Source organism: Cryptomeria japonica, unplaced genomic scaffold (genome assembly GCF_030272615.1).
Source record: "Cryptomeria japonica unplaced genomic scaffold, Sugi_1.0 HiC_scaffold_26, whole genome shotgun sequence".
Classification (NCBI taxonomy): Eukaryota; Viridiplantae; Streptophyta; class Pinopsida; order Cupressales; family Cupressaceae; genus Cryptomeria; species Cryptomeria japonica.
This window is the reverse complement of record NW_026728848.1, coordinates 32,501-52,500: the sequence shown is the minus strand read 5'-3', so window position 1 is coordinate 52,500 and position 20,000 is coordinate 32,501. Positions and strand designations below refer to the sequence as shown.

The following is a 20,000-nucleotide window of genomic DNA, read 5'->3' as shown; positions in this document are numbered from 1 at the left end:
CACGAAGTCGGAGCTCGGTTTGCCCCGGGTGCGCACCTTGGTGGGCGCCATGGTGCACTCCGAGGTGCCCAAGATTGGTGCGCACCAAGGAGCGCTCCGAAGTGCGCTCCAAGGTGCGCAGGTGCGCGCGAAGTCGAAAGTTGGGTTAATTGTCCGGTTTGCCTCGGGTGCGCACCTTGCGTGCACCTTCGCCAGGGTGGGCGCCTTGGTGCGCACACCTTGGCTGGGCTGCGCACCCGGGCGCGCACACCTTGGCACCCGCGTTTCCTTCATTTTAAATTTTTTTTTTTTACAATCTCTCAAGTGGGAAATTCTATAATCTCAACTTTTTTTGCCTTTTCAGGAAACTTTTGAATGGAGCGCATCATTGGTGCGCTCCGAAGTGTGCTCCAAAGCTCTCTCCAGCTGCGTGCACCTGCCCCGGCCGCGCACCCGGCCCCGCCCAGCTTCGCTCACCTGTCCCGGGCGTCTGGTGCGGAACCTTAGAGTAAGAAACATCACCGTGCACCTTGGCCAACGTGCGCGACTCGACCGAGCGCGCACTGGCCGAGGTGCACACCGATTTCACCTGGGTGCGCGCGCAGCACCTCGGGCGCACCGGGGTGCGCGCACAACGCCCGGGTTGCACCGTGGCCTGTGTGCTCGGGGCGCCTCGGGTGCGCGCTCGGTGTCGCCCCCGCGCGCGCGGTAGTGCGGGCAGCGCACCCCGGCCCGGCCCGGCCCCGACGAGAACGCAAACGGGCAAAAGGTTTATTCAAATAGCATTGCGACGCCCGGCGAAAAACTAAAAAAGGGTGCAACACCGGGACTTCCCGGGAGGTCACCCATCCCAGTACTGCTCCGGCCCAAGCGCGCTTAACTGCGGAGTTCTGATGGGATCCGGTGCACTAACGCTGGTATGATCGCACCCGTTATGAGCTTGTCGCAGTGTGTACTTAGCAAACCGCGACCCACGTGCGAATCCACCCCGGCCACCCACCCCCGTCGAGGTGCACACCCTCCCTCGCGAAGTGCGCCCCGTTCGCCAAGTGTGAGCCCTGCCCGGGTGCGCGCACCTTGCTAGGGCGTCGGGTGTGCACCCGGCCCGGCCTACGTGCGTGCACCTGGAGGGGGCGTCGTGTGCGTGCAGTGTCCCGTCTGCAACGTGGTGCCCACACACCACCTCGGGCGCAACGACCTGCGCTCACATGTGGGCCGAGTGCACCTTGGTGCATGTTCGGGGCGCCTCGGGTGCACGCTCGATCTTGCCCCGGTGCACCAAGGCGCTCGGTTTGCCCCGGGTGCGCACTTGGTGCAAGGTGGGCACCCAAAATAGGGATCAAGCACCAAAACACAAGTTTCGGGATGCAAAATGGGACCCAAGAACCACAAATGCGTTCCAAGACCCATGATGGGTCCACGAGAACAAAAATGTGTTCCGAGACTTAATAAACAAATATTGGGTTTTAGGAGAAGAAACATGCTCTGATGCCCAAAACGAGAATCGACCCCGAAAAGGGCACAGGCCAAAAGTGGGATGCGAGACAAAAAAAAATGGGACCCGAGGACCAAAATTGGGTTCCCAGGTCGAAGACAGGGCAACCGGACAAGAAACGACCTCTAAGGCTCGAAATGAGTCCCGACGACTAAAACTTGACAAGAAGCACCCATCAGGCACCCAACTCGACACCCATGGGATGCCGACCCACCCGGGCTTCCACCTAGCACACCTTGGCACCCACCCACCCTCGCACCCAACCTCGCACCCAACTTAGCACCTTTGAACCCACATTGGCACTCACCCTGACCCTGGCACCTTGGAACCCACATTGGCACTCACCTTGACCCTGGCACCCACCTTTGCACTCACCTTGGGACCCACCCTGGCTCCCACCTCGGCACCCACCCAGACACCCACCTTGGTTCCTTGGCACCCACCTTGGATCCTTGGCACCCACCCCGACACCCACCTTGGCACGCAACTTGGCTACTTGCCACCCACCTTGGCTCCTTGACGCCCACCCCGACAACCACCCCGTGACCTACCCTGGCTAGGGTTGGTGCACACCCACCCTGGTGCCCACCTTGGCACCCACCCTATGACCCACCTTGGCACGCACCTTAGTACCCACCCCGTTACCCACCCTAGGACCCACCCCGTGACCCACCTTGGCCAGGGTGGGTGCCTTGGTGCGCACAACTTGCCTGGGCTGCACACCAGGGCGGGCTCAAGATGGCACCCGCGTTCCGTTTTTTTCACTATCTTTCAAAACGGAAATTTTAAAATCTCATTTTTTTCTTTTTTTTGCCTTTTCTGGAAATTAGTGAAGGCAGCGCATCAAAGGTGCGCAATGCTGGTGCGAACCCGGGAGCGCTCCGATGTGTGCTCCAAGGTGCGGCGTGCACGAAGTCCGAGCCCGGTTTGCCCCGGGTGCGCACCTCGCGTGCACCTTCGCCGGGGTGAGCACCTTGGCTGGGTTGCGCGCCCTGGTGCGCACCAAGGAGCGCTCTGAAGTGTGCTCCAAGGTGCGGCGTGCACGAAGTCGGAGCCCGGTTTGCCCCGGGTGTGCACCTCGGGTGCGCACCTCGCGTGCACCTTCGCTGCGGTGGGCACCTTGGCTGGGTTGCGCGCCTTGGTGGGCACCATGCAGTGCACGAAGTCGGAGCCCGGTTTGCCCCGGGCGCGCACCTCCGCCAGGGTGGGCACCTTGGTGCGCACAACTTGCCTGGGCTGCGCACCAGGAAGGGCTCAAGATGGCACCCGCGTTCCGTTTTTTTCACTATCTTTCAGAACGGAAATTTTAAAATATCGTTTTTTTTTGCCTTTTCTGGAAATTAGTGAAGGCAGCGCATCAAAGGTGCGCAACGCTGGTGCGAACCTGGGAGCGCTCCGATGTGTGCTCCAAGGTGCGGCGTGCACGAAGTCGGAGCCCGGTTTGCCCCGGGTGCGCCCTGGTGGGCACCATGGTGCGCACCAAGGAGCGCTCCGAAGTGTGCTCCAAGGTGCGGCCTGCACGAAGTCGGAGCCCGGTTTGCCCCGGGTGTGCACCTCGGGTGGGCACCTTGGTGCGCATGCCTTGCCTGGGCTGCGCACCAGGGCGGGCTCAAGATGGCACCCGCGTTCCGTTTTTTTCACTATCTTTCAAAACGGAAATTTTAAAATCTCATTTTTTTTTGCCTTTTCTGGAAATTAGTGAAGGCAGCGCATCAAAGGTGCGCACCTCGCTGCCCACCACGGTGCGCAACGCCGGTGGGCACCCGGGAGTGCTTCGAAGTGTGCTCCAAGGTGCTGCGTGCACGTTGTCGGAGCCCGGTTTGCCCCGGGTGCGCACCTCGCGTGCACCTTCGTCGGGGTGGGCACCTTGGCTTGGTTTGCCCCGGCTGCGCTCCGAAGCGGGGTTATTGGAGCGCCGCCTCTTTTTTTGTCGGAGCGTTTGGTGGGGTTTCTCGCATTGGCTCTTCCGAGGCCCGGTTGCCACCCTGGCGCGCACGAAGTCGGAAGTAGGGTTAATTGCCCGGGTGCGCACCTTTGCCAGGGTGGGCACCTTACCTGGGCTGCGCACCAGGGCGGGCTCAAGATGGCACGCGCGTTCCGTTTTTTTCACTATCTTTCAAAACGGAAATTTTAAAATCTCCTTTTTTTTTTGCCTTTTCTGGAAATTAGTGAAGGCAGCGCATCAATTGTGCGCACCTCGCTGCCCACCTTGGTGTGCTCTGAGGTGCGCACCCGGGAGCGCTACGAAGTGTGCTCCAAGGTGCGGCGTGCACGTTGTCGGAGCCCGGTTTGCCCCGGGTGCGCACCTCGCCTGCACCTTGGCCGGGGTGGGCACCTTGGCTGGGTTTGCCCAGGGTGCGCTCCGAAGCGGGGTTACTGGAGCGCCCCCTCTTTTTTTGTCAGAGCGTTTGGTGGGGTTTCTCGCATTGGCTCTTCCCAGGCCCGGTTGTTGGGTGCGCTCCCACCCTGGCGCGCGCGAAGTTGGAAGTTGGGTTAATTGCCCGGGCGCGCACCTTCGCCAGGGTGGGCACCTTGGTGCGCACACCTTGGCTGGGCTGCGCACCAGGGCGGGCTCAAGATGGCACCAGCATTCCCTTTTTCTCACTATCTTTCAAAACGGAAATTTTAAAATCTCGTTTTTTTTTTGCCTTTTATGGAAATTAGTGAAGGCATCGCATCAAAGGTGCGCACCTCGCTGCCCACCTTGGTGTGCTCCGAGGTGCCCACCACGGTGCGCAACGCCGGTGCGAACCCGGGAGCGCCCCGATGTGTGCTCCAAGGTGCGGCGTGCACGAAGTCGGACCCCGGTTTGCCCCGGGTGCGCACCTCGCGTGCACCTTGGTGCGCACACCTTGGCTGGGTTGCGCGGCCTGGTGGGCACCATGGTGCGCACCAAGGAGCGCTCCGAAGTGTGCTCCAAGGTGCGGCGTGCACGAAGTCGGAGCCCGGTTTGCCCCGGGTACGCACCTCGCGTGCACCTTCGCCGGGGTGGGCACCTCGGCTGGGTTGCGCGCCCTGGTGCGCACCAAGGAGCGCTCCGAAGTGTGCTCCAAGGTGCGGCGTGCACGAAGTCGGAGCCCGGTTTGCCCCGGGTGCGCACCTTCGCCGCGGTGCGCACCATGGCGTGCACGAAGTCGGAGCCCGGTTTGCCCCGGGTGCGCACCTCGCGTGCACCTTCGGCGGGGTTGCGCGCCCTGGTGGGCACCATGGTGCGCACCAAGGAGCGCTCCGAAGTGTGCTCCAAGGTGCGGCGTGCACGAAGTCGGAGCCCGGTTTGCCCCGGGTGCGCACCTCGCGTGCACCTTCGGCGGGGTTGCGCGCCCTGGTGGGCACCATGGTGCGCACCAAGGAGCGCTCCGAAGTGTGCTCCAAGGTGCGGCGTGCACGAAGTCGGAGCCCGGTTTGCCCCGGGTGCGCACCTCGCGTGCACCTTCGCCGCGGTGGGCACCATGGCGTGCACGAAGTCGGAGCCCGGTTTGCCCCGGGTGCGCACCTCGCGTGCACCTTCGCCGGGGTGGGCACCTCGGCTGGGTTGCGCGCCCTGGTGCGCACCAAGGAGCGCTCCGAAGTGTGCTCCAAGGTGCGGCGTGCACGAAGTCGGAGCCCGGTTTGCCCCGGGTGCGCACCTCGCGTGCACCTTCGCCAGGGTGGGCACCTCGGTGCGCACACCTTCTCAATGTTTTCTTGCCTTTTCTGGAAATTGGTGAAGGCAGCGCATCAAAGGTGCGCACCTCGGTGTGCTCCGAGGTGCGAACCCGAGAGCGCTCCGAGGTGCCCACGAAGTCGAAAGTCGGGTTAATTGCATTGTTTTCCCCGGGTGCGCTCCGAGGTGCGCAACATCGGCGCGCACCAAGGAGGGCTCCGAAGTGTGCTCCAAGGTGCGCACGATGGCGTGCACCTCTGGTGCGCACGATTCGGAGCTCGGTTTGACCGGGGTGCGCACACCTTGGCTGGGTTGCGCACCTTTTGTGCGCTCCAAGGTGCGCACGAAGTCGGAGCTCGGTTTGCCCCGGGTGCGCACCTTCGCCAGGGTGCGCACCTTGATGCGCACGCCTTGGCTGGGCTGCGCACCTTGGTGGGCGCCATGGTGCGCACCTTTCGTCCGCTCCAAGGTGCGCACGAAGTCGGAGCTCGGTTTGCCCCGGGTGCGCACCTTGGTGGGCGCCATGGTGCACTCCGAGGTGCCCAAGATTGGTGCGCACCAAGGAGCGCTCCGAAGTGCGCTCCAAGGTGCGCAGGTGCGCGCGAAGTCGAAAGTTGGGTTAATTGTCCGGTTTGCCTCGGGTGCGCACCTTGCGTGCACCTTCGCCAGGGTGGGCGCCTTGGTGCGCACACCTTGGCTGGGCTGCGCACCCGGGCGCGCACACCTTGGCACCCGCGTTTCCTTCATTTTAAATTTTTTTTTTTTACAATCTCTCAAGTGGGAAATTCTATAATCTCAACTTTTTTTGCCTTTTCAGGAAACTTTTGAATGGAGCGCATCATTGGTGCGCTCCGAAGTGTGCTCCAAAGCTCTCTCCAGCTGCGTGCACCTGCCCCGGCCGCGCACCCGGCCCTGCCCAGCTTCGCTCACCTGTCCCGGGCGTCTGGTGCGGAACCTTAGAGTAAGAAACATCACCGTGCACCTTGGCCAACGTGCGCGACTCGACCGAGCGCGCACTGGCCGAGGTGCACACCGATTTCACCTGGGTGCGCGCGCAGCACCTCGGGTGCACCGGGGTGCGCGCACAACGCCCGGGTTGCACCGTGGCCTGTGTGCTCGGGGCGCCTCGGGTGCGCGCTCGGTGTCGCCCCCCGCGCGCGCGGTAGTGCGGGCAGCGCACCCCGGCCCGGCCCGGCCCCGACGAGAACGCAAACGGGCAAAAGGTTTATTCAAATAGCATTGCGACGCCCGGCGAAAAACTAAAAAAGGGTGCAACACCGGGACTTCCCGGGAGGTCACCCATCCCAGTACTACTCCGGCCCAAGCGCGCTTAACTGCGGAGTTCTGATGGGATCCGGTGCACTAACGCTGGTATGATCGCACCCGTTATGAGCTTGTCGCAGTGTGTACTTAGCAAACCGCGACCCACGTGCGAATCCACCCCGGCCACCCACCCCCGTCGAGGTGCACACCCTCCCTCGCGAAGTGCGCCCCGTTCGCCAAGTGTGAGCCCTGCCCGGGTGCGCGCACCTTGCTAGGGCGTCGGGTGTGCACCCGGCCCGGCCTACGTGCGTGCACCTGGAGGGGGCGTCGTGTGCGTGCAGTGTCCCGTCTGCAACGCGGTGCCCACACACCACCTCGGGCGCAACGACCTGCGCTCACATGTGGGCCGAGTGCACCTTGGTGCATGTTCGAGGCGCCTCGGGTGCACGCTCGATCTTGCCCCGGTGCACCAAGGCGCTCGGTTTGCCCCGGGTGCGCACTTGGTGCAAGGTGGGCACCCAAAATAGGGATCAAGCACCAAAACACAAGTTTCGGGATGCAAAATGGGACCTAAGGACCACAAATGCGTTCCAAGACCCATGATGGGTCCACGAGAACAAAAATGTGTTCCGAGACTTAATAAACAAATATTGGGTTTTAGGAGAAGAAACATGCTCTGATGCCCAAAACGAGAATCGACCCCGAAAAGGCCACAGGCCAAAAGTGGGATGCGAGACAAAAAAAAATGGGACCCGAGGACCAAAATTGGGTTCCCAGGTCGAAGACAGGGCAACCGGACAAGAAACGACCTCTAAGGCTCGAAATGAGTCCCGACGACTAAAACTTGACAAGAAGCACCCATCAGGCACCCAACTCGACACCCATGGGATGCCGACCCACCCGGGCTTCCACCTAGCACACCTTGGCACCCACCCACCCTCGCACCCAACCTCGCACCCAACTTAGCACCTTTGAACCCACATTGGCACTCACCCTGACCCTGGCACCTTGGAACCCACATTGGCACTCACCTTGACCCTGGCACCCACCTTTGCACTCACCTTGGGACCCACCCTGGCTCCCACCTCGGCACCCACCCAGACACCCACCTTGGTTCCTTGGCACCCACCTTGGATCCTTGGCACCCACCCCGACACCCACCTTGGCACGCAACTTGGCTACTTGCCACCCACCTTGGCTCCTTGACGCCCACCCCGACAACCACCCCGTGACCTACCCTGGCTAGGGTTGGTGCACACCCACCCTGGTGCCCACCTTGGCACCCACCCTATGACCCACCTTGGCACGCACCTTAGTACCCACCCCGTTACCCACCCTAGGACCCACCCCGTGACCCACCTTGGCCAGGGTGGGTGCACCCACCCTGGTGCCCACCTTGGCACCCACCCATCCTAGCACCCAGCCTGTGACCGGGCTTGGAACCCAACCTTGCACCCGCACCCGTCTTGGCCAGTGTGGGTGCGCACCCATCCTGGCACCCACGTTGTGACACACCCTTTAACCCACGCACCCTAGCACCCACGTTGGCACCCACCTTGGAACCCAACCTAGCAACTTGGCACCCACCCCGTGACCCACCTTGGCATCCACCATAGCAGTCGCCGACTTGGCACCCACCTCGGCACCCACCTTGACACTTGTGGACCCACCTTGCCACTCACCCTAGCATCGACCCATCCTAGCACCCACCCTGGCACCTTTGCACCCTAGCACTCACCCATCCTAGCACCTAACCTGTGACCCACCTTGACACTCACCCTCGCACCCACCTTGGAACCCAACCTAGCACCCACCCACCCTGACACCAACCCTAGCACCTACCCACCCTTGCACCCACCCTGTGACCCATCTTGGCACCCACCCATCCTACCACTCAACCTATCACCCACCTTCTCACCCACCTTGGCATCCACCTTAGCACCCACCCACACTGGCACCTTGGCACCCACCTCGGGCAAGGTGGGTGCACACCCACCCTGGCACCCAATTTAGAACCCACCGAGCATGTTACCCACCTTGGCACCCACATTGCAGCCCACCCTAGTACCCACCCTATGACCCACATTGGCATCCACACCCTAGCACCCAGGCACCTCGACACCCGCCTTGACACCCACCCTAGCACTGAACCTGTGACCCACCTTGGAACTCACCCTAGAACCCACCCACCCTGTGAACCACCTTGGCATCCACCTTAGCACCCACCCACCTTGGCACCCACTCTAGCACTCACCCATCCTAACACCCAACTTGTTACCCACCTTGGCACCCGCCCTCGCGTCCACCTTGAAACCCACCCTAGCACCCACCCACGCAGGAGCCCACCTTGGCACCCAACCTAACACCCACGCATCCTGGCACCCAACTTGTGACCCACCTTGGAACCCACCCTAGTACCCACCTTTGAACCCACTATATCACCAACCCACCTTGGCACCCACCCTATGACCCTCTTTGGAATCCACCCTAGCACGCACCCACCCTGGCACCCACCATGGAGCGCACCCTAGCACCCACCCACCTCGGCACGCACCTCAACACCCACCTTGGTGTGCGCACTGCGCCAACCTCTCAAAGACCCTATGTGGTACGCTCCAAAGTGTACACCTTTGGTGCGCTCCAAGGTGCGCACCTTTGGTGCACACCAAAGTGTGCACCGAGGTGAGCACCAAAGTGCACACCAAGGCGTGCACCTTTGGTGCGGTCAATGCAAACGAATTCGGAAGTTGGGGTCGATGTCCTAATCGCTGCTGCAGACTACACGTATGAGAATCGGACAAATAGCTTTATATAGGGGAGGTGTTGCGTTTGATGGGTCGACTCCCCTGGTTGTGTGCACTGCACCAACTTCAAAGACCCTGTCTTGTTTAAGAAGTCAAAAGTTGGGGTGGATGTCCTAATCATTGCTGCAGTCTACGCATGTATGAGAATCAGACAAATAGCTTATATAGGGGAGGTGTTGCATTCGGTGGGTTGACTCCCCTGGTTGTGCGCACTGCGCCAACCTCAAAGACCCCGCATAGCAGAAGAAGTCGGAAGTCGGATTTTGGTGAGCACCAAGGCGTGCACCTTTGGTGCGGTCAACGCAGACGAATTCAGAAGTTGGGGTGGATGTCCTAATCGTTGTTGCAGGCTACACATGTATGAGAATCAGACAAATAACTTATATAGGGGAGGTGTTGGGTTTGATGGGTCAACTCCCTTGGTTGTGCGCATTACGCCAACCTCAAAGACCTTGTTTTCGTTAAGAAGTCAAAAGTTGGGGTCAATGTCCTAATGGCTCCTGCAGGCTACACATGTATGAGAATCGGACAAATAGCTTATATAGGGGAGGTGTTGGGTTTGATGGGTCGACTCCCCTGGTTGTGCGCATTACGTCAACCTCAAAGACCTTGTTTTCGTTAAGAAGTCAAAAGTTGGGGTCGATGTCCTAATTGCTCCTGTAGACTACACATGTATGAGAATCAGACAAATAGCTTATATAGGGGAGGTGTTGGGTTTGATGGGTTGACTCCCCTAGTTGTTCGCATTACACCAACCTCAAAGACCTTGTTTTCGTTTAGAAGCCGAAAGTTGGGGTCGATGTCCTAATTGCTCCTGCAGGCTACGCATGTATGAGAATCAGACAAATAGCTTATATAGGGGAGGTGTTGGGTTTGATGGGTCGACTCCCCTGGTTGTGCGCATTGCGCCAACCTCAAAGACCCTGCATTGCGGATGAAGTCGAAAGTCAGAGTTTGGTGTGCTACAAGGTGTGGTCGAAGGTGCTCACCTAGGTGTGCACCTTTGGAGCGCAGGAAAAGTGCCCTCCAAAAGTGCGCACCTTTGGAGTGCACAAAAGTGCCCTCCAAAAGTGCGCACCTTTGGAGCGCACAAAAGTGCCCTCCAAAAAGTGCCCTCCAAAAGTGCGCACCTTTGGAGTGCAGAAAAGTGCCCTCCAAAAAGTGCCCTCCAAAAGTGCGCACCTTTGGAGCGCAGAAAAGTGCCCTCCAAAAAGTGCCCTCCAAAAGTGCGCACCTTTGGAGCGCAGAAAAGTGCCCTCCAAAAGTGCGCACCTTTGGAGCGCAGAAAAGTGCCCTCCAAAAAGTGCCCTCCAAAAGTGCGCACCTTTGGAGCGCAGAAAAGTGCCCTCCAAAAAGTGCCCTCCAAAAGTGCGCACCTTTGGAGCGCAGAAAAGTGCCCTCCAAAAAGTGCCCTCCAAAAGTGCGCACCTTTGGAGCGCAGAAAAGTGCCCTCCAAAAAGTGCCCTCCAAAAGTGCGCACCTTTGGAGCGCACAAAAGTGCCCTCCAAAAGTGCGCACTTTTGGTGCGCACAAAAGTGCGCACTTTTGGTGCGCACCAAGGCGCTGGTTCGGTCGTTGCAGGCGAGTTCGGAAGTTGGGGTCGATGTCCTGAGCGGAGGTGCAAACTACACAGGTGTCGGAATCGGACAAATAGCTTATATAGGGGAGGTGTATGCTTCGATGGGTCGACTCCCCAGGTTGAGCGCACCGCGCCAACCTCAAAGACCCTACGGTATGGATGAAGTCGGAAGTTGGGTCCGATGACCGATTCGATTAGTAGGTATGCTCATGAGGTCGGAATTTGGGTCCGATGACCTGCCATGTGCAGGAAGGCGAATGTTGGCACTGTGCGTTGCAAGGTGCACACCAAGGCGCTGGTGCGGTCTTTTTAGTCGAGTTCGGAAGTTGGGGTCGATGTCCTGATCGGAGGTGCAAGCTACACAGGTGTGGGAATCGGACAAATAGCTTATATAGGGGAGGTGTATGCTTCGTTGGGTCGACTCCCCGGGTTGAGCGCACCGCGCCAACCTCAAAGACCCTACGGTATGGATGAAGTCGGAAGTTGGGTCCGATGACCGATTCGATATGTAGGCATACTCGCGAGGTCAAAATTTGGGTCCGATGACCTGCCACGTGCAGGAAGGCGAATGTTGGCACTGTGCGTTGCAAGGTGCGCACCAAGGCGCTGGTTCGGTCGTTGGAGGCGAGTTCGGAAGTTGGGGTCGATGTCCTGATCGGAGGTGCAAACTACACAGGTGTGGGAATCGGACAAATAGCTTATATAGGGGAGGTGTATGCTTCGTTGGGTCGACTCCCCGGGTTGAGCGCACCGCGCCAACCTCAAAGACCCTACGGTATGGATGAAGTCGGAAGTTGGGTCCGATGACCGATTCGATATGTAGGCATACTCGCGAGGTCGGAATTTGGGTCCGATGACCTGCCATGTGCAGGAAGGCGAATGTTGGGACTGTGCGTCGCAAGGTGCGCACCAAGGCGCTGGTGCCGTCGTTGCAGTCGAGTTCGGAAGTTGGGGTCGATGTCTTGGTCAGAGGTGCAAACTACACAGGTGTGGGAATCGGACAAATAGCTTATATAGGGGAGGTGTATGCTTCGATGGGTCGACTCCCTGGGTTGAGCGCACCGCGCCAACCTCAAAGACCCTACAGTATGGATGAAGTCGGAAGTTGGGTCCGATGACCGATTCGATACGTAGGCATATTGGCGAGGTCTGAATTTGTGTCCGATGACCTGCCATGCGCAGGAAGGCGGAATTTGGGTCCGATGACCGAGTTGATGGCGTGCCATGCGCAGAAAGGCGGAATTTGGGTCCGATGACCGAGTTGATGTTGATGGCCCGCCATGCACAGGAAGGCGGAATTTGGGTCCGATGACCGATTTGAAGGCGTGCCATACGCAAAAAGGCGGAGTTTGGGTCCGATGACCGAGTTGATATTGATGGCCCGCCATGCGCAGGAAGGCGGAATTTGGGTCCGATGACCTGACATACGCATGGAGTCCGACTCGGGGGTCGATGTTCGATTCGATGACTTGCATTGTGGGTAAAGTCGGAAGTTGTGGTCTTTGACCCGATTCGATGACCAGACTTAGGCTGCTTGAGAATCGGACAAATAACTTATATAGGGGAGGTAGTGTTCTCGAGCATCCTCCCCCCGTGCCCGTTTATGTCGATTGATGCTGGTGCTCGACTGGTTGGAGCGCTCGGATGCAAAAATCTTGCACCAGGATTTATCGATTGTGATGGACACGGCAAGTCTCCTGATTGCTATGCAGGAGCTCATCGTGAATCTCTATGCGGCCTTGGTATGGACTCGACCTGCGGAATGGTTCGGCAATGGTAGTCGCTCCAACACGTCCTTGCAATGGCCACAGAGGTGATTCGACTAGAGCTCCAGTCTAGCTTTTGGGTTGCTTGGCGGACTGGTATAGCCGCGATCGAGTTCCGGCCATGAACGTTTTAGATAGCTCTTGGGCTTTCTGGGACGGAAGTCGGAAGTTTGGGCTGTTGTCCGATTTGATGACCATTCTTCGGATGTGTGAGAATCGGACAAATAACTTATATAGGGGACTGTGTTGTCTCACGCAGCCCCCTCCGTGCCCCTCTATCTCGACCGATGTTGGTGCTTGAAAGGGTTGGGATCGCTCGGATTTATAAACGTGCACCACCATTTGTCGAGTGTGAGGGACGCGGCAGGTCTCCTAAATGCTATGCGGGCGCTCTCTGAGAATCTCTATCCGGCCTCGACACAGACTAGTCTTGCTGAATGGTTTGGCACTGGTAGTCGATCCAACACGTCGTTGTTGTGGCCGCCTAGGCGATTCGATTCGAGCCCCCGTCTAGCTTTTGGGTTGCTTGGCGGATTTTGCCCTATCCGCAAGTGAGCTCGGTCCCTAAACGTTCGAGAAACCCGATTGCTATGCGCCGACTCTCTTTCTTGCGAGCCTCCATCTAGCTTTTGGGTCTCTACGGAACGGAAGTCGGAATCTGGGACCGTTGTTTGATTCGACGAGGCAGACTACGGTTGTGCCAGAATCGGACAAATAACTTATATAGGGGAGGTGTTGACTGGAGCATTCTCCCCCGTGCCCCTCTAACTCGACCAATGCTGGCGCTCGAACGGTGGTAGCGCTCGGATTTTCATTGAGCGCCAGCATTGGTCGATTTAGAGGGGCATGCGAGATTCCCGAATGCTATGCGAGGGCTCTAACGGAAATGTCTATTGGTTTCGGTATGGATGCAATTGCGAGTGGTTCGGCAAAGGTAGTCGTTCCGATGCGTCCATGTCGTGGCCAAATCGATAATTCGATTTGAGCCCTCGTATAGCATTTGGGTCTCTCGATGTGATTCCGCATTCCAGTCCCTTTGGGCACTGCTTGAGCCGCATCCCAGGGGGTTCCCTTCCCAATAATCTGCCTCGCAACCCGATTGCTATGCGGTGAGGCTCCTCGGCCGCCTCGGAACTATCTGTGTATCAGACGCATCGCGGGATAAGGGGTTGGCAACGGTAGTCGCCCCAAGCGCGTCCGATGCTTGGACCATTCCGAGGCGGCCCTGAAGCCTCTTCCGTCTAGCCGTTGGGTCCTTCTCGCCGCATCCCTCGCCTCGCACCCCGATTGCTATGCGGTGAGGCTCCTCGGCCGCCTCGGAACTATCTGTGTATCGGACGCGTCGCGGGATAAGGGGTTGTCACTGGTAGTCGCCCCAAGCGCGTCCGATGCTTGGACCATTCCGAGGCGGCCCTGAAGCCTCTTCCGTCTAGCCGTTGGGTCCTTCTCGCCGCATCCCTCGCCTCGCACCCCGATTGCTATGCGGTGAGGCTCCTCGGCCGCCTCGGAACTATCTGTGTATCGGACGCGTCGCGGGATAAGGGGTTGTCACTGGTAGTCGCCCCAAGCGCGTCCGATGCTTGGACCATTCCGAGGCGGCCCTGAAGCCTCTTCCGTCTAGCCGTTGGGTCCTTCTCGCCGCATCCCTCGCCTCGCACCCCGATTGCTATGCGGTGAGGCTCCTCGGCCGCCTCGGAACTATCTGTGTATCGGACGCGTCGCGGGATAAGGGGTTGTCACTGGTAGTCGCCCCAAGCGCGTCCGATGCTTGGACCATTCCGAGGCGGCCCTGAAGCCTCTTCCGTCTAGTCGTTGGGTCCTTCTCGCCGCATCCCTCGCCTCGCACCCCGATTGCTATGCGGTGAGGCTCCTCGGCCGCCTCGGAACTGTGTATCGGACGCGTCGCGGGATAAGGGGTTGTCACTGGTAGTCGCCCCAAGCGCGTCCGATGCTTGGACCATTCCGAGGCGGCCCTGAAGCCTCTTCCGTCTAGCCGTTGGGTCCTTCTCGCCGCATCCCTCGCCTCACACCCCGATTGCTATGCGGTGAGGCTCCTCGGCCGCCTTGGAACTATCTGTGTATCGGACGCGTCGCGGGATAAGGGGTTGTCACTGGTAGTCGCCCCAAGCGCGTCCGATGCTTGGACCATTCCGAGGCGGACCCGAAGCCTCTTCCGTCTAGCCGTTGGGTCCTTCTCGCCACATCCCTCGCCTCGCACCCCGATTGCTATGCGGTGAGGCTCCTCGGTCGCCTCGGAACTATCTGTGTATCGGACGCGTCGCAGGATAAGGGGTTGTCACTGGTAGTCGCCCCAAGCGCGTCCGATGCTTGGACCATTCCGAGGCGGCCCCGAAGCCTCTTCCGTCTAGCCGTTGGGTCCTTCTCGCTGCATCCCTCGCCTCGCACCCCGATTGCTATGCGGTGAGGCTCCTCGGCCGCCTTGGAACTATCTGTGTATCGGACGCGTCGCGGGATAAGGGGTTGTCACTGGTAGTCGCCCCAAGCTCGTCCGATGCTTGGACCATTCCGAGGCGGACCCGAAGCCTCTTCCGTCTAGCCGTTGGGTCCTTCTCGCCGCATCCCTCGCCTCGCACCCCGATTGCTATGCGGTGAGGCTCCTCGGCCGCCTTGGAACTATCTGTGTATCGGACGCGTCGCGGGATAAGGGGTTGTCACTGGTAGTCGCCCCAAGCGCGTCCGATGCTTGGACCATTCCGAGGCGGACCCGAAGCCTCTTCCGTCTAGCCGTTGGGTCCTTCTCGCCGCATCCCTCGCCTCGCACCCCGATTGCTATGTGGTGAGGCTCCTCGGCCGCCTTGGAACTATCTGTGTATCGGACGCGTCGCGGGATAAGGGGTTGTCACTGGTAGTCGCCCCAAGCGCGTCCGATGCTTGGACCATTCCGAGGCGGCCCCGAAGCCTCTTCCGTCTAGCCGTTGGGTCCTTCTCGCCGCATCCCTCGCCTCACACCCCGATTGCTATGCGGTGAGGCTCCTCGGCCGCCTTGGAACTATCTGTGTATCGGACGCGTCGCGGGATAAGGGGTTGTCACTGGTAGTCGCCCCAAGCGCGTCCGATGCTTGGACCATTCCGAGGCGGACCCGAAGCCTCTTCCGTCTAGCCGTTGGGTCCTTCTCGCCACATCCCTCGCCTCGCACCCCGATTGCTATGCGGTGAGGCTCCTCGGCCGCCTCGGAACTATCTGTGTATCGGACGCGTCGCAGGATAAGGGGTTGTCACTGGTAGTCGCCCCAAGCGCGTCCGATGCTTGGACCATTCCGAGGCGGCCCCGAAGCCTCTTCCGTCTAGCCGTTGGGTCCTTCTCGCCGCATCCCTCGCCTCGCACCCCGATTGCTATGCGGTGAGGCTCCTCGGCCGCCTTGGAACTATCTGTGTATCGGACGCGTCGCGGGATAAGGGGTTGTCACTGGTAGTCGCCCCAAGCGCGTCCGATGCTTGGACCATTCCGAGGCGGACCCGAAGCCTCTTCCGTCTAGCCGTTGGGTCCTTCTCGCCGCATCCCTCGCCTCGCACCCCGATTGCTATGCGGTGAGGCTCCTCGGCCGCCTTGGAACTATCTGTGTATCGGACGCGTCGCGGGATAAGGGGTTGTCACTGGTAGTCGCCCCAAGCGCGTCCGATGCTTGGACCATTCCGAGGCGGACCCGAAGCCTCTTCCGTCTAGCCGTTGGGTCCTTCTCGCCGCATCCCTCGCCTCGCACCCCGATTGCTATGCGGTGAGGCTCCTCGGCCGCCTTGGAACTATCTGTGTATCGGACGCGTCGCGGGATAAGGGGTTGTCACTGGTAGTCGCCCCAAGCGCGTCCGATGCTTGGACCATTCCGAGGCGGACCCGAAGCCTCTTCCATCTAGCCGTTGGGTCCTTCTCGCCGCATCCCTCGCCTCGCACCCCGATTGCTATGTGGTGAGGCTCCTCGGCCGCCTTGGAACTATCTGTGTATCGGACGCGTCGCGGGATAAGGGGTTGTCACTGGTAGTCGCCCCAAGCGCGTCCGATGCTTGGACCATTCCGAGGCGGCCCCGAAGCCTCTTCCGTCTAGCCGTTGGGTCCTTCTCGCCGCATCCCTCGCCTCGCACCCCGATTGCTATGCGGTGAGGCTCCTCGGCCGCCTTGGAACTATCTGTGTATCGGACGCGTCGCGGGATAAGGGGTTGTCACTGGTAGTCGCCCCAAGCGCGTCCGATGCTTGGACCATTCCGAGGTGGACCTGAAGCCTCTTCCCTCTAGCCGTTGGGGCTTTCTCGCCGCATCCCTCGCCTCGCACCCTGATTGCTATGCTGTGAGGCTCCTCGGCCGCCTTGGATCTATCTGTGTATCGGACGCATCGCGGGATAAGGGGTTGGCAGTGGTAGTCGCCCCAAGCGCATCCGATGCTTGGACCATTCCGAGGCGGCCCTGCAGCCTCTTCCGTCTAGCCGTTGGGGCCATCTCGCCGCATCCCCCACCTCGCACCACGATTGCTATGCGGTGAGGCTCCTTGGCCGCCTCGGAACTATCTGTGTATCGGACGCATCGCGGGATAAGGGGTTGTCACTGGTAGTCGCCCCAAGCGCGTCCGATGCTTGGACTATTCCGAGGCGGCCCTGCAGCCTCTTCCGTCTAGCCGTTGGGGCCATCTCGCCGCATCCCCCACCTCCTCGGCCGCCTCGGAACTATCTGTGTATCGGACGCATCGTGGGATAAGGGGTTGGCAGTGGTAGTCGCCCCAAGCGCGTCCGATGCTTGGACTATTCCGAGGCAGCCCTGCAGCCTCTTCCGTCTAGCCTTTGGGGCCATCTCGCCGCATCCCTCGCCTCGCACCCCGATTGCTATGCGGTGAGGCTCCTCGGCCGCCTGGGAACTATCTTCGTATCGGACGCATCGCGGGATAAGGGGTTGTCACTGGTAGTCGCCCCAAGCGCGTCCGATGCTTGGACTATTCCGAGGCGGCCCTGTGGCCTCTTCCGTCTAGCCGTTGGGGCCATCTCGCCGCATCCCCCACCTCGCACCCCGATTGCTATGCGGTGAGGCTCTTCGGCCGCCTTGGAACTATCTTTGTATCGGACGCATCGCGGGATAAGGGGTTGTCACTGGTAGTCGCCCCAAGCGCGTCCGATGCTTGGACTATTCCGAGGCGGCCCTGCAGCCTCTTCCGTCTAGCCGTTGGGGCCATCTCGCCGCATCCCCCACCTCGCACCCCGATTGCTATGCGGTGAGGCTCCTCGGCCGCCTTGGAACTATCTTCGTATCGGACGCATCGCGGGATAAGGGGTTGTCACTGGTAGTCGCCCCAAGCGCGTCCGATGCTTGGACTATTCCGACGCGGCCCTGTGGCCTCTTCCGTCTAGCCGTTGGGGCCATCTCGCCGCATCCCCCACCTCGCACCCTGATTGCTATGCGGTGAGGCTCCTCAGCCGCCTTGGAACCATCTTCGTATCGGACGCATCGCGGGATAGGGGGTTGTCACTGGTAGTCGCCCCAAGCGTGTCCGATGCTTGGACCATTCCTAGGTGGCCCTGAAGCCTCTTCCGTCTAGCCGTTGGGGCCTTCCCGCCCCATCCCTCGCCTCGCACCCCCGATTGCTATGCGGTGAGGCTCCTCGGCCGCCTTGGAACCATCTGTGTATCGGACGCATCGCGGGATAAGGGGTTGGCACTGGCAGTCGCCCCAAGCGCGTCCGATGCTTGGACCATTCCGAGGTGGCCCTGAAGCCTCTTCCGTCTAGCCGTTGGGGCCTTCCCGCCCCATCCCTCGCCTCGCACCCCGATTGATATGCGGTGAGGCTCCTCGGCCGCCTTGGAACTATCTGTGTATCGGACGCATCGCGGGATAAGGGGTTGGCACTGGTAGTCGTCCCAATCGCATCCGATGCTTGGACCATTCCGAGGCGGCCCTGCAGCCTCTTCCGTTTAGCCGTCGGGGCCTTCCCGCCGCATCCCTCGCCTCGCATCCCGATTCCTATGCGGTGAGTCTTCTCGGCCGCCGCGGAACTATACCTGTTATTGCTACTGCATCCTTCGGCTGGTAACCTCCTCTGCCGCCTTGGAACGTTCTCTTTGTCGGACGCGTCGCGGGATAAGGGGTTGGCACTGGTAGTCGCCCCAAGCGCGCCCGATGCATAGACCGCTCCGAGTCGACCTTGCTTTCAGCCTCTCACATGCATAGACCTCTCTGAGTCGACCCTGCAGCCTCTCACGTTTAGCCTTTGGAATCTCGCCTCACAACATGATTGCTATCCTTGATGCATCCCTTGCCTCGAGCCCTGATTGCTTTCTTGGCTGCATCCCTCCTCTCCTCACAGCCCGGTTGTCATCACTGCTTCATCCGTCGCTTCATGCATTCTGGCTGCTGGGCCCTTCCCACCGCACACCTCGATTGCTATCTCTTCTGCATCACACACCCCGATTGCTATCTCTGCTACATCCCTCGGCTCTCACTTCTGCATCCTTCGCCTCACACCTCGATTGCTATCAATGCTGCATCCGTAACCTCACACCCCGATTGCTATGCGGGGAGGCTCCTTGGCCGCCTTGGAAATTTCTGTGTGTCGGACGCACCGCGGGATAAGGGGTTGGCACTGGTAGTCGCCCCAAGTGCGCCCGATTCTTAGACCGCTTCGAGGTGACCTCGTAGCCTCTTTCGTCCAGGCTTCCTGCCTTCAACGCCCTTTTTACACCTCGATTGCTATGCGCGGGCTCGTTGGCGTCTATCACCTCTCTGCGAAGAGTGGCACGATGATTGTTGGGGTAAATCGTAGCAGTCCGATCTCTGGCCTTGGGCCATTGTGAGGGCTGATCGATTTCCTGTGTGCATCTCGTGTTCGCCCAGTAACAGACTCGACGACTTGTAATCGGTCTTGTTCCCGATTGTTCCTGGAGGTAGTCTTCGGAACTCTTGGATTTGACCTGTCACTCGAACTGTCCTCTTCCGAGGATGCTTGTGTGTGTGTGCTTGTGCCATTTCCTTGGCGATATTAACGAGATATTAAAGAGCGGAGTGAGCGCCTCGCCCAGCTATGTTTGGGGCTCTCACTCCCTTACCCGGTGTGCGACCGCTTTGCACGTAGGTTGCGGAGCATCGCGACTCTTTCGATGTTTGGCGGTTGTCTTCCGGTGATGCGTTGGTCCCGAAGTGCACGTTACTAGCATTTCTGCCATTGTTCTCGATCTTTGGCACGTTCCTTCGTTGCAATTGGATATATATCTCCGTTTATACGCGCAGGCTTCTCCCGCCTATTCAGCGCTGTCCCACTCTCAGCACTCTCGTGGTCTCCTTGGCTTCTCTCTCCCGTGAGCGAGCTCTCTTCTCGAGTCTTTTCCATGTCCCATGGAGGTTGCCTTGCGAAATTTGGGCACACAAACGTGACCGGATAAGAGCGGAATTGCCTATGAGGAGAAGCTCACCTTAGGGAGCAGCAATGCCGAGTGTTTCGACAGAGGGTAGAGGGGGCGTTGTTTGGGCGGTTGCACA

At 59.9% G+C, this 20,000-nt stretch overlaps 2 non-coding genes across 2 annotated transcripts; both read right to left on the bottom strand.

The window, feature by feature from the left end:
- Window positions 1-791: 791 nt before the first annotated feature.
- Window positions 792-910, bottom strand: LOC131861572 (5S ribosomal RNA). Its single transcript, XR_009360644.1, has one exon. It is a non-coding gene; the product is annotated as a 5S ribosomal RNA (ribosomal RNA).
- A 5,473-nt stretch (window positions 911-6,383) lies between these two features.
- Window positions 6,384-6,502, bottom strand: LOC131861376 (5S ribosomal RNA). The gene has a single exon (XR_009360450.1). It is a non-coding gene; the product is annotated as a 5S ribosomal RNA (ribosomal RNA).
- Window positions 6,503-20,000: the final 13,498 nt, after the last annotated feature.